The 16,674-nt window shown below is 39.1% G+C and overlaps 1 protein-coding gene across 8 annotated transcripts in view; it reads left to right on the top strand.

The window, feature by feature from the left end:
* Positions 1-5,553: 5,553 nt before the first annotated feature.
* Positions 5,554-16,674, top strand: part of ERBIN (erbb2 interacting protein) — a 124,683-nt gene continuing 113,562 nt past the window's right edge. For 3 of the 8 annotated variants that reach the window (XM_078067273.1, XM_078067269.1, XM_078067271.1), the window contains exon 1: positions 5,557-6,490. The gene's annotated coding sequence lies outside the window, so the exon portion shown is untranslated. Of the gene's footprint in view, positions 6,491-16,674 lie in introns of all 8 variants that reach the window. The other 5 variants (XM_078067268.1, XM_078067270.1, XM_078067272.1 and 2 more) reach the window with 3 other exon arrangements.

The raw sequence follows: 16,674 nt of genomic DNA, 5'->3' as shown, positions 1-16,674 counted from the left end.
ACAGAGATCAAATCATTTGTCCAAGGCCATCAGCTAATAAATGCTAATGTCAGTGCCAGAACTTTTCTGAAAGATGACAAGAATGATGACAAAGAACTTATTAGCTAAAGTTTCATTATGACAGAAGACAAACTAGAAATATCCGTTATCTATGAGGTAAAGTGGCTGGAAAGCAGGTAAATGAAATAAAATATCAAGAATGAAAAAGAAAAATTATGTTGAAATTATCAAATAAAATATTTGAAAACTATTTCTTCTCTACATACTTATTTCTACGTAAAGAATTACAAATCCTTTGGAAGGAAAATGACATCCCTATTAATAGTTTGGCATGGTGTATAGCAGGAAATATGAAAAATATACAATAAAAAGTTTTGTATAAGGAAAACATAAACTCTTGGAGGGAGTTTCCAGAGGTAGAAGGAAGACAAATTTAGTATCTATTTTAGAGGGAAACTGGAAGATTTAAAAACTAAGAAAACTAAAATACTACATGATTGATCTGATGGTTGACATTAATTGAACGGCAGAAAAATAAAGGGATTGGGCTAGGGAAAACAAGACAGAGGAAACATTTTAAAATATGCTATTGTTTACCTCAACATCTTTGAAGGAAAATTTACACTCAATTCCCAGAAAATACATTTTTTTTTCCCAATGGAAGAAAGTATGAGTGTTAAAGTATATCCAGAATTATTTTAGAAAATCCAATTGAGAAGTTTCATTTTCCAAATACTGATTAAACAAGATTTAAGTGAGATTTCTCCAGTATTCTGATGATATTGCTGTCATCAACAACATAGAGATGATTTACTTTGAAATAGGAATGGTATGTTGCTTAGCTAAACAAGTTTTTATGTTACATAGTTGCCATTGAGAGCAAGGCATTTAGCCTCACTACATCTCAAATTATGCTTCACACTCATGTATTGGCTATTTTCATTCATATTTGATGCTAAACAGTTTTTTAAAAAAATACTATAGAAAAATATAAAGTTAAGTGTGCATTTAAGTAGGAAAACAGCTGTTTCGTTACCCAAAGAAAGATGGTATTCTTTTTTTTTTTTTTAAAGATTTTATTTATTTATTTGAGAGAGAGAATGAGAGAGAGAAAGCATGAGAGGGGGGAGGGTCAGAGGGAGAAGCAGACTCCCCGCGGAGCAGGGAGCCCGATGCGGGACTCGATCCTGGGACTCGATCCTGGGACTCGATCCTGGGACTCCAGGATCATGACCTGAGCCGAAGGCAGTCGCTTAACCAACTGAGCCACCCAGGCGCCCCGAAAGATGGTATTCTTAAGTGAAAGCCTGCATTGAAAGGCAGCAGTATTTAAACTTTTTTCTTGATTAATACTGTTATGATTTAAAAGGAAGTGTGCATACTATAATATGATTGACATAGATTATGATTCATACCAGGGAAGATACCAGAGGGGAAGTGATCAGAAGGAAGTAGTAAAGTTGGAAATGATTAGGGTGACTATTTGTTTTAGTAGGTCCAGGACAGTCATGGTTTTATATTTGTTGTCTCTGTGTAATTGTTATTAATGTGTACTTTTCCTTTCAAAAGTATTTTGGTTTTAATAATACACTATATGGCCATCTTAGAAATGATGGAAGCATGGTACATGTTATCAGTGCATTTTAAAGTGAACTACTAATAATAGTTAACACTTCTATGTGCCAAACACTGTGCTAAGCAGTTTATGAGCATTGTCCTATGATGTCCTCCCAATAATCTATGAGGCAGTTAATATTATAGTCCCCATTGTAGAGATGAGGAAGCTCAAGTTCATGTTTATAGATGTTCAGGAACTTGCCCAAGGTCACTCAGTAGCCAAGTTTCTAATTCAAACTGTCTTGTTTCAGAGGTCATATAAATAATCACCATGCATTATTTATTTTCTCTCCACTTTAAAAAAATTCATAAGACAGCTGAAAAGAAATTCAATCCTGTTAGGCTACAAAATGTATAGGATGGAAAAAAAGATTATCAAGCATATACAAGGGCAAAAAACGTGAAAGCTTTTCATAAAGCTTTTCACAAGAGGCAGACTTACCTCTGTTTCAAAAAATATTATTGGAAATATGTCAGAAAGGCAGGCTACGGGAGGGATGATTCCATTCCCAAAGTATTATAAAATCCCTAATTTTGGTTCCTGCATGTATTGCCTCTTTTGAACCCAAGTGTCCTTTTCCCACATACTTGCTACCCTAACCTCCTGCCCTCTCCCTATGAAGGCGCTAAGATGGAAGTGAAAATAGGGAAGTCAATCCTTATTAAAAATACATGTTATAATGCATTTTGATCTAGTTGATCTAATGCTTCCAGACTTTTAAAAAATCTAACTCTATTCTAGATTGATTTTCCCCTAATACTACCGTGATAAAGACTTTGGTTTTAGGTAACCAATTCTTCACTAGGTTTTGAGAAAGAAAGAAAAGAAGAATGATCATCCTGAACTTCTCTTACTTTCTTTTCACAGTGCTTCTGCATAGCTGCCTAGCTGGTATAGGGAAATGACAGGCGGACCCTTTTTAAAACAGTAGACAGGCTCTTTGCTGAGATTTTTTTTTTTCCCCTGATGGATGCTGTGTGCATTCCCTGGAATGCTTAAGACCTTAAGACTTTCCTTCAGATATGTGGCTTATCTCTAGCAGACAGTAATTCCTCTCCTGAGCCCAGCCATTGGGAAGGGGAATCCCAAAGAAAGAATTCCCTGCCTTTCACAGAGAATTATTTAGAGAATCACAATGGGGAAGATGAAGCTAGAGTATCAACAAAGTTATTAGCTTTCTCTCTAAGGTGGTCCTGGAGTTCAGTTAATCATTACAGAATCACAGTTAGGCAGGCTTGTTGAAGGTGGGGTTTTAGTTCTTTTAATCATAATTGAAATGTTAAGTCCATCTTAGTTGAACTGTGGGAGGATTTTCAAAGGAAACTAATCTGTAAAGCACAGAACAAGAATGCCTTATAATAAAAGAACAAATGGAAGATTTGGCTATATCTGTATGTGCTGCTCATGTGAGTTAGAACTAAGTAGTCAGTGATGAATAACAAAGATGAATCATTATTTCTGATTACTGAATACCCTGATCATATATCTGTCATTTCACTCTTCTATATGAGCACAGATAGAGATTTCCTGCCGAAGATACTTTACAAAGGCATCATTAAAGAAATATTTGTCAAAATAGGTAATATTGGTAAGTGTATCCTGGCTTCCAACCTCTTAAGGTCAGTGCTTTGGGGCTTATTTTGCAGTACACGTAGGACTTATTTAACAATCAAATGGGAGCACTTTATTGTCTATACTTCTCTTCATGTATTTCCCCAAAGAATGGAACCACATTTCCCTCTCCTACCTTTTCAGCATCAGCATATGCTATCTCTATATTCCCTCCCATCAAAAGCTGCTTTGGGGAAGCAATCTGATGAATTAGGTATAAATGACTAATAAGGCTTAAATATTACCTTTCCCAGGATTATGGCTTTGTGCTAGAGAAATAAACGACTCAAAGGGATTAAACTCCAGCATTAAAATTTTAGGTGAGTTGGAGGAGGGGTTTTGGTTATAGAAACTTTTCTAGCCTAAATGGTAATCGTCCAAATTGGACCCCAGTAGAAGTTTAAGTAGGGTGGAAAAATCCCTAACCTAGGGACTGGTCTGGTCCTATTATTTAGGTTTGGGAAGGGGTGGTGGTGATTAGGCTTAGCTAAATCTATGATGCCACATTTAAAGGGGTCTTGAACCAACCTGAGACTAAATACAACATTGAAATTGCAGATTCCAGCTGGTGACATGCTGGTATGGGAGATACTCCATCTTGGGATGCTTTAGTAGAGTGACCCTTTGAGTTCAGGGCTATGCTACTGAGTTTGGTCAGACTCAAGCCTGTTTTTGAAAGGGGAGCAGGAAATCTTTCTTGTGAGATTAAAAATAGTATAAGCAATATACCAACTTTAGATCTTATACAATGGCTAAGATTCATATTCGCATAAGATGGCTTAACTAGCTTGGTGTTACTATTACACCTGGCTGTCGTTTCATTTCCTAGCTGTAGTTAAATGCTCTCTTACCTCCATCCCGCACTGAGTAAAACTGAACACTTTGGTACTATTTGGGAACCTTCAACTTCTGCTCTATCCTAAAGAACTACGTGTGTTAATTCCAGCAGTTCTGGAAGTAGTTAAAATGCTGTCACACTAACAGAATGTCTCGAACACCTTTGGAGTTATCTCAAGAGTTTTCACTAGCGCACAACTCACTTTGGTAAACAATTCTTTGATGGACTTTATGAACTCCTTCCTTTGGATGTAAGTCAATAATTATCTATAGGGCATACAGGTCTTTGTTCAAACTTGGTAGTAAATAATTATCTCCGGAACACAGACGGAAGAACTGAAGCAATGACTTCGGGGACACAGAGACTAATGACCATCATTGTACAGGGTTAAGAACAGCAGAGACTGGGGGCGGGGAATGGTTTGTTCCGTATTACGTTCCTTCTCCGGTAAAACAAGGCCGTCTTGTCTGTTAACATATTTAAAGCAGTAACAGCAAAAACTGCAATGTTATGGTTGAAGCGTTTTATGCCATATGTGTTGATGGAATGCTTAAGAGTCTCTCTCCGCAATAAACGCAAACCCTGCCAGACTGAATTATTAGGGCCAGCGCAATTCAAGACTGCACCACCGAAACCGCCGGGGTTGGAAGCCTACGTCGCATTCGGAGTGTGTCCAATGCTTCCTCTAACAAAGGCACTATCTTGAGGCAATTTCGCGGGCCATTTTCCCCCTCCCAGCGCCAGCTTTGTCTCCTCGCCGGTGTGAGGCTGAGACTTGGAGGAGCCCCAGCTGCTTTGCTGTGCGAGCAAGCTCCAAGCGAGGGCCGGCGTGGGAAGCTCCACCGAGCCGCCGCTGTGGTTTCCTGCAAACCGAGCGTGCCATTAGAGGAAGTTGGGAGTGCTGCAGTTGAAAGAGATACCTGCAGCCTTAAAATCGGGGCTGGACTTGAACCCTTCGCACCGATTACTGTCTTATGAAGAAACTCAATCGGCCGGGACGTAGGAGGCTTGGGGGCTCTCAGCCTCCCCGGCGGGGCGCAGAGGAATCGGGGTCCGCGTCGTCGGCGTCCCCCACCTCCGGCGGCTGGGGGGCGGCAGGCAGGCCTCCCCGGGCCTGGGCCTGAGCGGGCCTAACGCCGCGCCTCGCACGCGAACCCCCGCCGCCGCCGCCGCCGGCCCCTCCCCCGCCCGGCCCCGGGTCCGCCGCCCCCCGCCGCCGCCGACGTCTGCCCGCGCCACCCCCGCGCGCGGTGACTGGCTCGCGCCGGCCTCCAGCCCGGCTGTTGGCGGTTGGGGTGAAGCCGGCGGGAGGCCGCCCCGCCCCCGCCCCCACCGCGGAGCAGCGGCGCGCAGTCTCTTCCCCCTCACCGCCGGGGCGGTGGCGCTGTTGCCGCCGCGGCCTGTGAGGCAGTAGCTCCCCTCCGCCCCAGCTCCCTTCCTCCTCCTTTCTCTCCTCTCCCTCCCTCCCCTCCCCAACCCTCCCCTCCCCTCGCAGTCTCTCGCTCGAGTGAATGTGGCGCGGCGGCGCGGGACGCAGCCTCGGCCCCTGCCGCGGCCCCGCGAGCTCGTGAGGAGACCCAGCCGCCGCCTGCCCCCACCCCCTGCGCTTCCCGGGGGAGCCACCGCCGCCTTGGAAGAAGAACGAGGAGGGGAGCGAAGGGACGGCGGCGGGAAAACGGGAGAGGGAGAAGAGGGTTCGAGGGCAAGAAGGAAAGGCGGGGAGGGACGGACGGAAGAACGGACGGCCAGACGGACTGCCCGGGGAAGGGGCCGCCTTCGAGCTTGCCCGGCCCCTCGGCTCCGGCCCGGGGCGGCCGCGACGGCGGCGGCGGCGGCGGCGCGGGCGAAGGGCGCGGCAGGCGCTATCGAGACAATAACCCCGCCGCCCGGCTCTGGGGGCGGCGGCGAGGAGGAGCTGGCGGCCTAGCGCGGCCGAGGCTCGCCCAGCGCCCCGGCGGCATCTTGGTCCCCGCCGGCCGGGTTCCGCCGCCGTCGGGTGTGCGGGGCGCGCCGGGCGCCCGGAGCTCGAGGCTCTCCGCGGACACCCCCTGCCCTCCCCCTCCCCGGCGCGCGCGGAGCTGGTTTTCCGGGTTCCCGTGGACCGAGCTGGATCCTGCTTCTGCGCCAAGGCAGGAAGTGAGTTTCGCACGGTAATTCCGGGCGGTGTCACGAGTGAAAAGTTTTTTTTTCGGCGGAGATCCTAGTTGGGGCTGGGAAACTCCTGTATAACTTGAGACCAGGAAACCAGCCCGCTTCCCAGCCCCCTCCAAAGCCACCTACTCGTCCTACTGCGGGAGGCCACCCCACATCCGCTCTCACCGGAGAGAGAAATTCGGCTGGATCCAAACTGACTAATGAAGGGAAGGAAATCATGTCAGGCGAAGCCTTGAAAAAGCTGCCCTGAGACACTGCCCGACCGAAAGGTAATTTTCACCGAAAGTGTGTCTAGAAGTTACAAAGCTCTTGGGCCAGGAAAGAGAGGGTCCTTTAGGGTTTCTCACTATTTCCCCAGTTGCCCTAAATTAATCTTTTGTAGTGTCGAAGTGGATAGTATTTCAGTTGCTAAATAGTGGAACTGATTTTTCCCCCCTTCTACCATCTGGACTCTGGTTACTTTAGAAGAGATTGTAAGAATGTGGTGAGACGAAAAGTTTTAAGCAATCGGAAGAAAGAGTGCCTTTGTTCAGCACTAGGTCCAGAAGTTTTAGTTTCCTAAAACATATACAATGTATATTTTTTTATTTATTAAGTCACGGAACCTGGCAACTTCTGTTTTGGAAAAAAGTTAGGTCGCTGCAGCGAGGGATTTACTGTTGTTGAGATGGCTGCCACATTTGTTTATACTCTTACCGATTTTTTGACTTTTGCGTTAATTGTATATAGAGTTATTTTTAGTTGCAACCCTTAGAAACGTATTTGGTTGGATTTTAGAAACAAACACTGCCATTCTTAGTTTTTGTTTTTGTTTTTTAGGTGGGAGATTTATTTTTTTCAGTAAATGGCTCCTTTCAGACGTTTACAATCTTATGATACTTGTTTGGTTAATTAATCGAAAGGAAGTGTCTGCTTAATTTTTCTTGTAAGTGGACCTAGGAAGGAGAAGGAGAGAGTATTATGGATAAACAGAGTTGTAATTAAAAAACAAAAACAAAAATACACCCGTAAGTACTCTGATCTGTTAGGACTTCTCTGTAGTTAGGAACAGAATATATAGAGAAAGGGAGGTAAAACGCTGTAAAGGATTTTTATGGAAGTCGTATTGATTATAATAAACATCAGTTCTTTTAGAATAGTACTTTTTTACATTTTTGTATTGGTCCAAATGTTTTGGCCGGTTCTGTCTAGTAAGTGATAGTTACCTACAGTGGTGGCAGGAATTAGTGAAGCATGGGAGACATTCCGCCAGAGTTATAAACACTTTTGAACCAATCGGTAGTCCTTAAAGAAAAAACTAGTTCACAACAAACACAAAGGGCTTTTTTATTGGTGTTTTAGTGTGTCTTAATTTTTTTTTCGTCAGTATTTCTGTGGTAAAGGAGGTGAAACATAATACCGTGCTTTGGAATAAATATTAAATAAGTATGGCATCCTGTTGGTAGGTGTATCTTAACTATAAATTAATATTTAGTTTGCTCATGCTACCCCATGAAAAATAGTTGACATTCTTTAGTTCAAAGAAAAGATAGCTTTTGAAGAGCAGGATCAGTTTATTTCACAGCTTGTTATGATGTTGAGTACATTTCAAAATGGGAGTCTTTTACTATATATTGTTTTGATTTTTTCCCCTCAGAGTGTAGTCTCTGGAGATCCTTTTTAAAAATTTATTTATTTGTGTTGGTAAGATTGTGAGCCATCAAGTCATTCCTGTTAAGTCAAAATAGCTTTATGAAGGAATTTAAAGTGTATAAGTGATCTGCTTTATGATTTGGGGACGTAATATTAAGCAACGAAAGAGGTTATTCTTGGGCATCGGAAAGAGCAGAACAAAATAAATGGCATTGAACTTCAGTTTCCTTATATGGCTTATACTTGGCCTCAGAGCAACAGAGCCTTAATAGAGCAAGTCTTTTATAGAGAATTACCAGTCTGTGAAGATGTTTCTCTGCATTAGTAAATTTTACAAGTGAAAAGTATTGTAGCACTTGAAAATGACTGCTTAAATCCGTTTTTAAATAAAGTTCTTGATTTTTTTACTTTTAGCATCTGTAGTAGTTTAGATGCAGACAGCACACTTTAAAAATGTGAAACGTTCACCTTTGTAGAACCTTTGATTCCTTTTGTACCATCAAGGCAAAATTTACTTTGTGGTTTACTTAAAATTTTGTTACTTCAGTACTGAATTAACTTAATGAATTTTAGGCTTATTACTATTGTCAAACTATACATATTTTCAAGCCTTGTTTAAAAGGTGACTATGGGGTTTGAAAAGAGGTTAAAGAAAGATGGTAATCAGTTGAAATATTCAAGTGGCTTTACATTTTGGATATTCTTCTTAGTATTCTTCCTCTATACTTAGTATTGTATGGGTTTTCTTAGATTAAATTGGTAAATCTAGAGTACTTCCAAAGCTTTTGTTTACACTGCACAAAATACATATTTAATGGCACTATTTATGAAAGGTACTTAGGAGTTTTCAATAGTGATAAACTTAATCCTTCAACTAATTAATTCAAATATTATATTATGAAGTCCGCCTGTTGTTTCAGATCAGGCTTTTGCAAACTTTTCATGTCTGAAAAGCTCACAGTGGTTCAAATAATGGAAACCAAATTTTTATTGCATGCTGTTTGTTAATGAAGCGGTAACTGTAGTTAAGAGACATTTTACGTATATCATTGGTAAATCTCTAAATTCACTTCTTTTAGAGATATTGATATTGAACTCTTGGTAGTAAACAATACCTTGCTTTAAGAAACACTTAAAAATTTCAGAAAATTAGGTGCATCTTTCAGCATTTATTTTAAATAATTGCTTATAGATAACATAATTTAGACTTAAAGCTGTTTTGGCTAGGAATAGATTATGGCAGTGTTTATAAAGTATTTGGATTTATGCAGAATTTTAGTGATGCTGGATAGCAAAGTAATTCTCTTTTGTGAGTGCTGCTTAGCTAGATTCTTTTTAAACACACTTTGTTGCTTGCATTTTTTTTTTTTGACTCTTTCCCTTGCCTATTTCCCTTTTAGATGCTTTTTTTTTTTTTTTTTTTTGTGGGGGGGGGGTTTGCGCGGGGGAGCACCTGTGTTGTAAATTCTAAAGAGGTCTTTATCTTTTCTTTCCTTGACAACATAAATTGTACTTATGCTTTGCTGGTCAAAATAGATTATTCAGTTTTTGCATGCAGGCTTTTTGCTCTTGCCATAGAAATGAATATGTGAATTATGCTTTACAGTACATACTTCTGAATTTTGTAAGGAAAGAGCTCAGCACTTCTGCCTCCAAGTTTTCTTTGATTGACTACACATTTTTTTGTTTTTCTTGGTGCCTCTCATCACTAACTCTTGAACCATACTACACCCATTTTTCAGATTTACTTTTAGCTTTCTCCTCTGTCTTAGGTTTCCTAATTGTAAAAAAGGAATCTAGCTATTATTAGGCTTTGTCTTCTAATTTCTTTAGCTTCCTGTTTTATAGTTTGCTTCATTTACTTCCTTTATTTTCTCCATGTTCAGCTGTTCTTTCTTGATTATATGTTGCCCTTCCCCTCTTTTCTAAACTTTATGAGTCCATGCTCATCACCTAAAAAAACTATTCACAACATGAATAGAAAAAATTTATTTGCCCCATTTAATTGTAAATATGCCTTTTGCATTACCACTCAGTTTACATGCCAATATTGTAACCTGATACTCACTAATAGATTTTTCACTTGTTTCCTGAACTCTTTTTTTTTAAATATCCCCAGAATTACCTCTGTTAAGATAAGATCAGGTTGTTATGTACTTTTTTATTACGACTCTACAAACCCCTGTACCTTTTTGTTTCATTATGCTTTTGGCTTTTTAAAACACACAAGCTTATATCTATAGTATAATTACAATAATTAGACCTAGAGCAACGATTCCAAATTTTTTGGTCTTAGGATCCCTTTATACTCTTAAAATTACAAAGAACCCCACAGAGCTTTGTTTTATGTGGGTTATATTTATTTCCCTTATTAGAAATTCTTAAATATCAATTAATTTGTTTAAAAAACCATAAATCTGGGATGCCTGGGTGGCTCAGTCAGTTAAGCGTCTGCTTCCGGCTCAGGTCTTGACTGGGATTGAGCTTGCTTCTCCCTCTCCCTCTGCCCCTTCCCCTGCTTGTGTGTGTGCAGGCGCAACTCTCTCTCTCAAATAAATAAAATCTATAGAAATAAATAAATAAACCCATAAATCATGGTACGTTATCATGACACTGATGTAACAAAACAATTTTTCAAAACAGATCTTTAGCAAAAAGAGGGACATTGTTAATTTTGCAAGTTTCATGTGTCTGGTTAAATAGAAACAGCTTGATTCTCACATCTACTTTTATATTCAGTCTTACAGTATGTTGTTTTGGTTTAAGTATATGAAGAAAATCCAGGATTATACAGATACATGGTTGGAAAAGGAAGGAGTATTTTCATTGCTTTTTTTAGATAATTGTGGATAAAAAAAAATTTTTTTTTAAATAAAGATTTTATTTATTTGTCGGAGAGCACAAGCGGGGGAGCTGCAGGCAGAGGGAGAAGCAGGCTCCCCGCTGAGCAGGGAGCCCGATGCGGGACTCAATCCCAGGACCTTGGGATCATGACCTGAGCCGAAGGAAGACACTTAGCTGACTGAGCCACCCAGGTGTCGCCACACCAGAATTTCTTAAAGAATAGCTGCAGTGTCAAATCTCACACTGTATCAGTGAATTTCTCATTCTTGTTACCTGAAAATCCATTAGTTTATCTTGCACTTTGAATCTTTTACGTGTTCATGGTTTTTGACATCATGTAATGGTTGTTAGAGAAATACTGGTTCACTGAGTTATATATTTTCCAAAATTTGATGCATTTCGTTAGGTAGTAGCAAACAAAAGAAAAAATTGTTAATATCACCACTAATTTCATCAAAAAAGTTTTTAATATTGTGAAGCTGTCAATCAAATTCAGGGTGGCAGGTAAACATTATCCACATTTCTAAATTTTCACTTGGAAGTTTGAATATTAATCACTGGTAACAAATACTGTTAGTGTTTTTCCCTTGAAGTTGCAGGCGTACTTGGTTTATTTTTTGAGAAAATGTCTGCCAGATTCCTAAGTCTACAAGCATACATAGTTTGTCATCTGTTCTTTTAGGTCAAAATCGTGTTTAGCTCGTAATTTGAAGTATTTACACAAGTGCGTCTCCTCAGCATTGCCATTCCTTCACATAAAATGTTAAAAAGTCATGTATTAAGGAGTTGACATTTAATAAAACTATTTTTTTTCCTGCTTTATTAAAGATACTAAGTGAACATGGCATTTAGAAAGAAATCTGGGAATTAATTATGGAGAACAAACTAATGGTTACTGGAGGGGAGGTGGGCAGGGGATGGGTTAAACAGGTAATGGGTATTAAGGAGGGCACTTGTGATGAGCACTGGATGTTGTAAGTGATGAATCACTGAATTCTACACCTGAAACTAATAATGCACTGTATGTTAACTAGCTGGAACTTAAATAAAAACTTCAGGGAAAAAAAAAAAAAGAAACCTGGGAATATGCAGTCGTGCTCATATAGCTTGATGCCAGTGCTTTTGCACTAAGGTGCTAGCAGTTTTACCCACCCTATTTTTGCACCATTGCTGTTAATATAATAGGAAAGGGCAAATGATGTTTCAGTATAATTGTGAAAATAGTTTTGATCTTGAAGACTCTTTCAAAGTGTCTGAGGAATTCTAAGGCCCAAGGAGTGCACTTTGCACTTTGAAAACTTAGGTGGATGTTGGGATTTATGGAGCTTTCATTACTTCCTTTGATTTTGCACGCGCGTGCTTGCGTGTGTGTGTGTGTGTGTGTCTCTCTCTCTCTCTCTCTCTCTCCCCCGGTATTACATTCTGGAAGAATCCTGAGGCTTGATATTTTAGTTCACCAATTTGGTCTTCACTTCTTTTCAATTTATTTAGTAGGGAGGATAGTGTTTCTGGGAACTCTTGCTTTTTCATGGGAGTTGATTTTTTTCTTTTTTTTTTGAGAGAGAGGGATCGAGAGCACGTGTGCAGTGGCAGGGGGTGGGTACAGAGGAAGAGGGAGAGAGAATCTTTAGCAGGTTCCACGCTCAGTGCAGAGCCAGGATGGGGGGCTTGATCTCACAATCCTGAGATTATGACCTGAGCTGGAATCAAGAGTCAGATGCTTAACCAGCTGAGCCACCCAGGCATCCCATAGGAGTTGATTTTTAATTTTTAGTTGTATTTTTGATTTACTGTAACCTGTTGAATCTCTGAGACAAAACTTTTACATTGTTCTCTGTTTTCTCCATTAGCAGTATAGGAGATTTGATCTTATTGTACTTGGTATATCCATCATGCTTCTAGGTTTTCCTCAAATGTTAGATTTTTCATTGTGGTTAAAGCTGTATTATGGTCCAGAATTTATGGTATTGGTCATTTCATGGTATTCTCCCAGCCCATGTGAATCCCTGTTCTTCTGGCTTTGGTATATTTAGTTAGCTAATGGCTTTTTCCTTTAGGGTATGTGGATAGCTTGTCCTCTTACACGTGTTTCCTGTCCCTCAGGGGATAGTATTTCCCTATTTTCACAGTTATACTGCCCAAGTGTCAGAAATCCCACAGTACAGAGTGCTTGCTGGAGGCCTTAACCGTGCAGCTGTCTTCTATGGTTTTATTACCTGGATGACTGCCCAGGACACGCTTCTCCCAATTCTTCTTGCTAAGAAAACTTACTCTTTTTGGAGATCCCACTTTGATTGTTTTGTATATTTGGTTCCTCAGATGTGTTGTGTTTTGTTGTCATCGCCTCCCTTCCCCCCATTCACTTTGGATTCTCAACAAATTCCATTCTGTGTTGTTATCTGTAGATATACTCCTCTCTGGTACTGCTATATATTTTTTGTAATTTTTCCTTCATATTTAAAAGTTTAGAATAATGACAAATATACAGAAAAGTTGAAAGCATGGTACAAAAAACTCTTTTGTCCCTGACATATATGACGGTATGTTGCCTACCTGATTGATACTCCATTACCCCCCAATACTTCAATGTTTATTTCCTACAAACAGGGACATTATCCTATGTAATGACATCATAACTGTCAAAATTAGGACGTTAACAAAGAATACATTACCAACACCTAAATTTTACCAGTGACCCCCACGTCTTTTAGAGCAAAAAGATCCACATGACAATCTTGCATTACATTTAGTTGTCATGTCTTTTAGTCTCTTTTAATCTGGAACAGTTTCTGTGTTTACTTTCAAGGACCTGACCCTTTTGAAGATTATAGATCTAGTTATTTTGTAGAATATCCCTTAATTGTATTTCCATGACGTTGTTATGATTAGATCTTTGATTAGATTTTTCATGATTAGATTTATAATTTTATGATTAGATCTTTGGCAGGGTTATCATGGAAGTGATGCTGCATTCTTCTCATTGCCTCTTATCAGGTCGTAGGCAATTTCAGTTGTCCCATTATTGATGGTAGTCATCGATTATGCAATTATGGTTGTAACTACCAGATACCTCCTATGTCAAGGTATTCTTTCCTCACTTGTAATCAGTAAATATTTTGCGGGTAGGTACTTTGGAACTATGTAAACATTTTGTTCTTTATTTTTAACTTATTCATTTATTTACATCACCATAATTACATTCACTGGGTTATAACCCATTATCATTTGTTTTGATACTCAAATTGTTCTGGATTCAGCTAGTGAGAACCCCTTCTAGCTGGCTTAATTTCTTTTTTCTTTTTGATGCAGTTCTTCCTCCTTGAGCACTTCTTGTATCCAGCACAATATGGTGTTCTAGAGTTACCATTAAACTTGCTCTGGTAATTTTTAGTGGAAAATGGTACTTAGAAGCCAAGATCTGGGCCCTTCTTGTCTTTGCTGCTCTTGGGGTATTGATGCTCCCAGGACTTCTTAACTGCATAAAGCTAGGGGGTACTTTTATTTGCACACATGTACACGTTCACATTTATGAGTATATTTCAGTAAATGTAGAATGGTTTCTCAGTGATACATCTAATTTTAATTCAGTACCACAGGGTTTATTCTCATATTTTCCCTTTCCATAGTTGTAATTTATCTCTGACAGTGAGAATTAGTTTTGTTTCTGTACTTTTTTTGGTGAGGGAGATGAGGTAAACATTTGTTCAGACAGACATTATCAGACAGAAGTCAAGTCCCTGTAGTCTAATTAATTTTCAAAGTATTTCTAAGGGGATACAATTCTAAAATGTAGTATTTGGTACAATACATTTAGGTGAAATATTTCATTCCTTAGTAATCCCAGGTTACTATGTGGAAGGTGGATGGAAAGAATTATCTACATTGGATGCATCCTTGTGGAGGTAATGTTGGAGCTCAATTTTAGTTGAGTGCAGTAATTTTGATGTAACCGTTTTCACATTGAAGTTACATTGTTTATATGATTCCAAAGTTTGGCATATGTATCTATCTTTCTGATAATGATGTCCTTGGAATTTCAAACCTTAGACTAAATCTAGAGTCTGGATTAGATGGATGGGGATGAGATTGTTTCAATTGTATTAGGACCAGTGTAAGAAACCTATAATCTCCCTGCCAAGGCTATCACTTAACCCAAAAAAGAATTGGTTTGACTTCACCATCCTTGGAGATTTTGAAGTGATTTAAGATGGCGTGGCATCTGGGTGGCTCAGTCGTTAAGCCTCTGCCTTCAGCTCAGGTCATGATCCCAGGGACCTGGGATCGAGCCCCACATTGGGCTCCCTGCTCAGCGGGAAGCCTGCTTCTCCCTCTCCCACTGCCTGCTGCTCTGCCTACTTGTGTGCTCTATCTCTGTCAAATAAATAAATACAGTCTTAAAACAAAAAAAAGAAGTATACTGACATTTCTTTTTGTGACTAGAATTAAGATTTGCTTTCAGTCTTCTAGGAAAAGATAAGGATCCTGGCAGCAGCAAATGAATTCTTTGGGTGTCCTGTTAATCTCTGGGGACTTCAAAAGATTTTGTTAATTATCCTGGGACCAACTGCAGAATAACAGAGACTGTATATAGTAGATACACTTTGATTTGTCAGAGATACTTGATATCAACATAGTGTCTTGTCTGTTCTTGTGAAAACCATCCCAAGCCAGAAACCCTGGGAGTCTTCTTCCTGGCCTTAGTTACTGATACCAGCACTACTTCTATCAGTTCTTTCTTTTACGTATGTATGACTGAGTTATTTTAGGGTAGGCGAGAAAGACTGGATAAGGTACAAGCAGTGAGAGGCTTTGGTAGGCAAAGGGCTAAAACAATTACATTAATTTTTTTTTTCTGATTATAAAAATTCAAATACAGAAATACATAGCAAATGAAAATTTCCATAATCCCATTTCCCAGAGATATTCTTATCAGTGTGGTGTGTATTTTTATGAACACTTCAGTGTGTATTCCATCATTTCACTGTGCATGGATATACATGTGTAAGTATTTTTAAATATAAATGGGAGCTATATTTCAATTATGTATATGGAGATCTAGTAGGTATGTATATGTGTTAATCAGCATTATGGTTGTTATACATACAGTACTGTACAGAATGTATGTTTATTCTCTACTCTTTGCACATAAATGTTTGCACTTTTATATGATTTTTTTCTGTTGGATAAATACCCAAAGTGCTTTTGCTATGTATGTAATTCAAATTGATTGATAGAAGCAAATTCCCTCTGAAGATTTTGTATCAATTTATACTTCCACAAGTAGTATGTAAGAGTACCTTTCTAAGTGCATTCTTGAACAAATTGGATATTAGCTGTCTTAAAATACTTGCGCAAATCTGAGACAGGTAGTAAAGTATAATAGGTAAGAACATAAGCTTTGGAGTCAGATTGCCTAGATTTAAATCTGCTGCTTACTAACTGTGACATTGGCAAGTTCATTGTAAGAATTCTTTAAGGAATATTACGTTTTTGTGTGCCTTTTGTGTTTCACATGGATTTAATTGGTTTGTTGCTTATATGCTGTTTGGTTATATAGAAGTTTAAATTTTGATATAGTCAAATTAATCTTTATGCATTTTTGGGTTTAATGATATTCTTGGAAAGGATTTGTGCCAAGATTATAAATATAATAACCTAAGTTTTTGGCTTAAGGAGTGAAATAATCATCTGGATTTATTCTTACAATATTTCTATCTAGTTGTATGACCATTTGTTGGGTAAATCATCTTTTTACCTATAAAATTTTATCTTTATCAATAGTAAATTCCCAAATATACTTAATATCAACATTTTTGTTTTTTGGTATGATAATACTATGCGGTCTTGATTTTTTTTTTCTTTCTTCATTATAGTATGCTTAATACCTGAAAGTTTTGGCTTATCACCCTATTTTTGTTTTTTTGGGTTTTTTTTGTTTTTTTTTAAAGATTTTATTTATTTATTTGACAGAGAGACA

Source organism: Halichoerus grypus, chromosome 2 (genome assembly GCF_964656455.1).
Source record: "Halichoerus grypus chromosome 2, mHalGry1.hap1.1, whole genome shotgun sequence".
NCBI lineage: Eukaryota > Metazoa > Chordata > Mammalia > Carnivora > Phocidae > Halichoerus > Halichoerus grypus.
The sequence above is the reverse complement of the archived record's forward strand: the minus strand, read 5'-3'. Positions and strand labels throughout refer to the sequence as shown.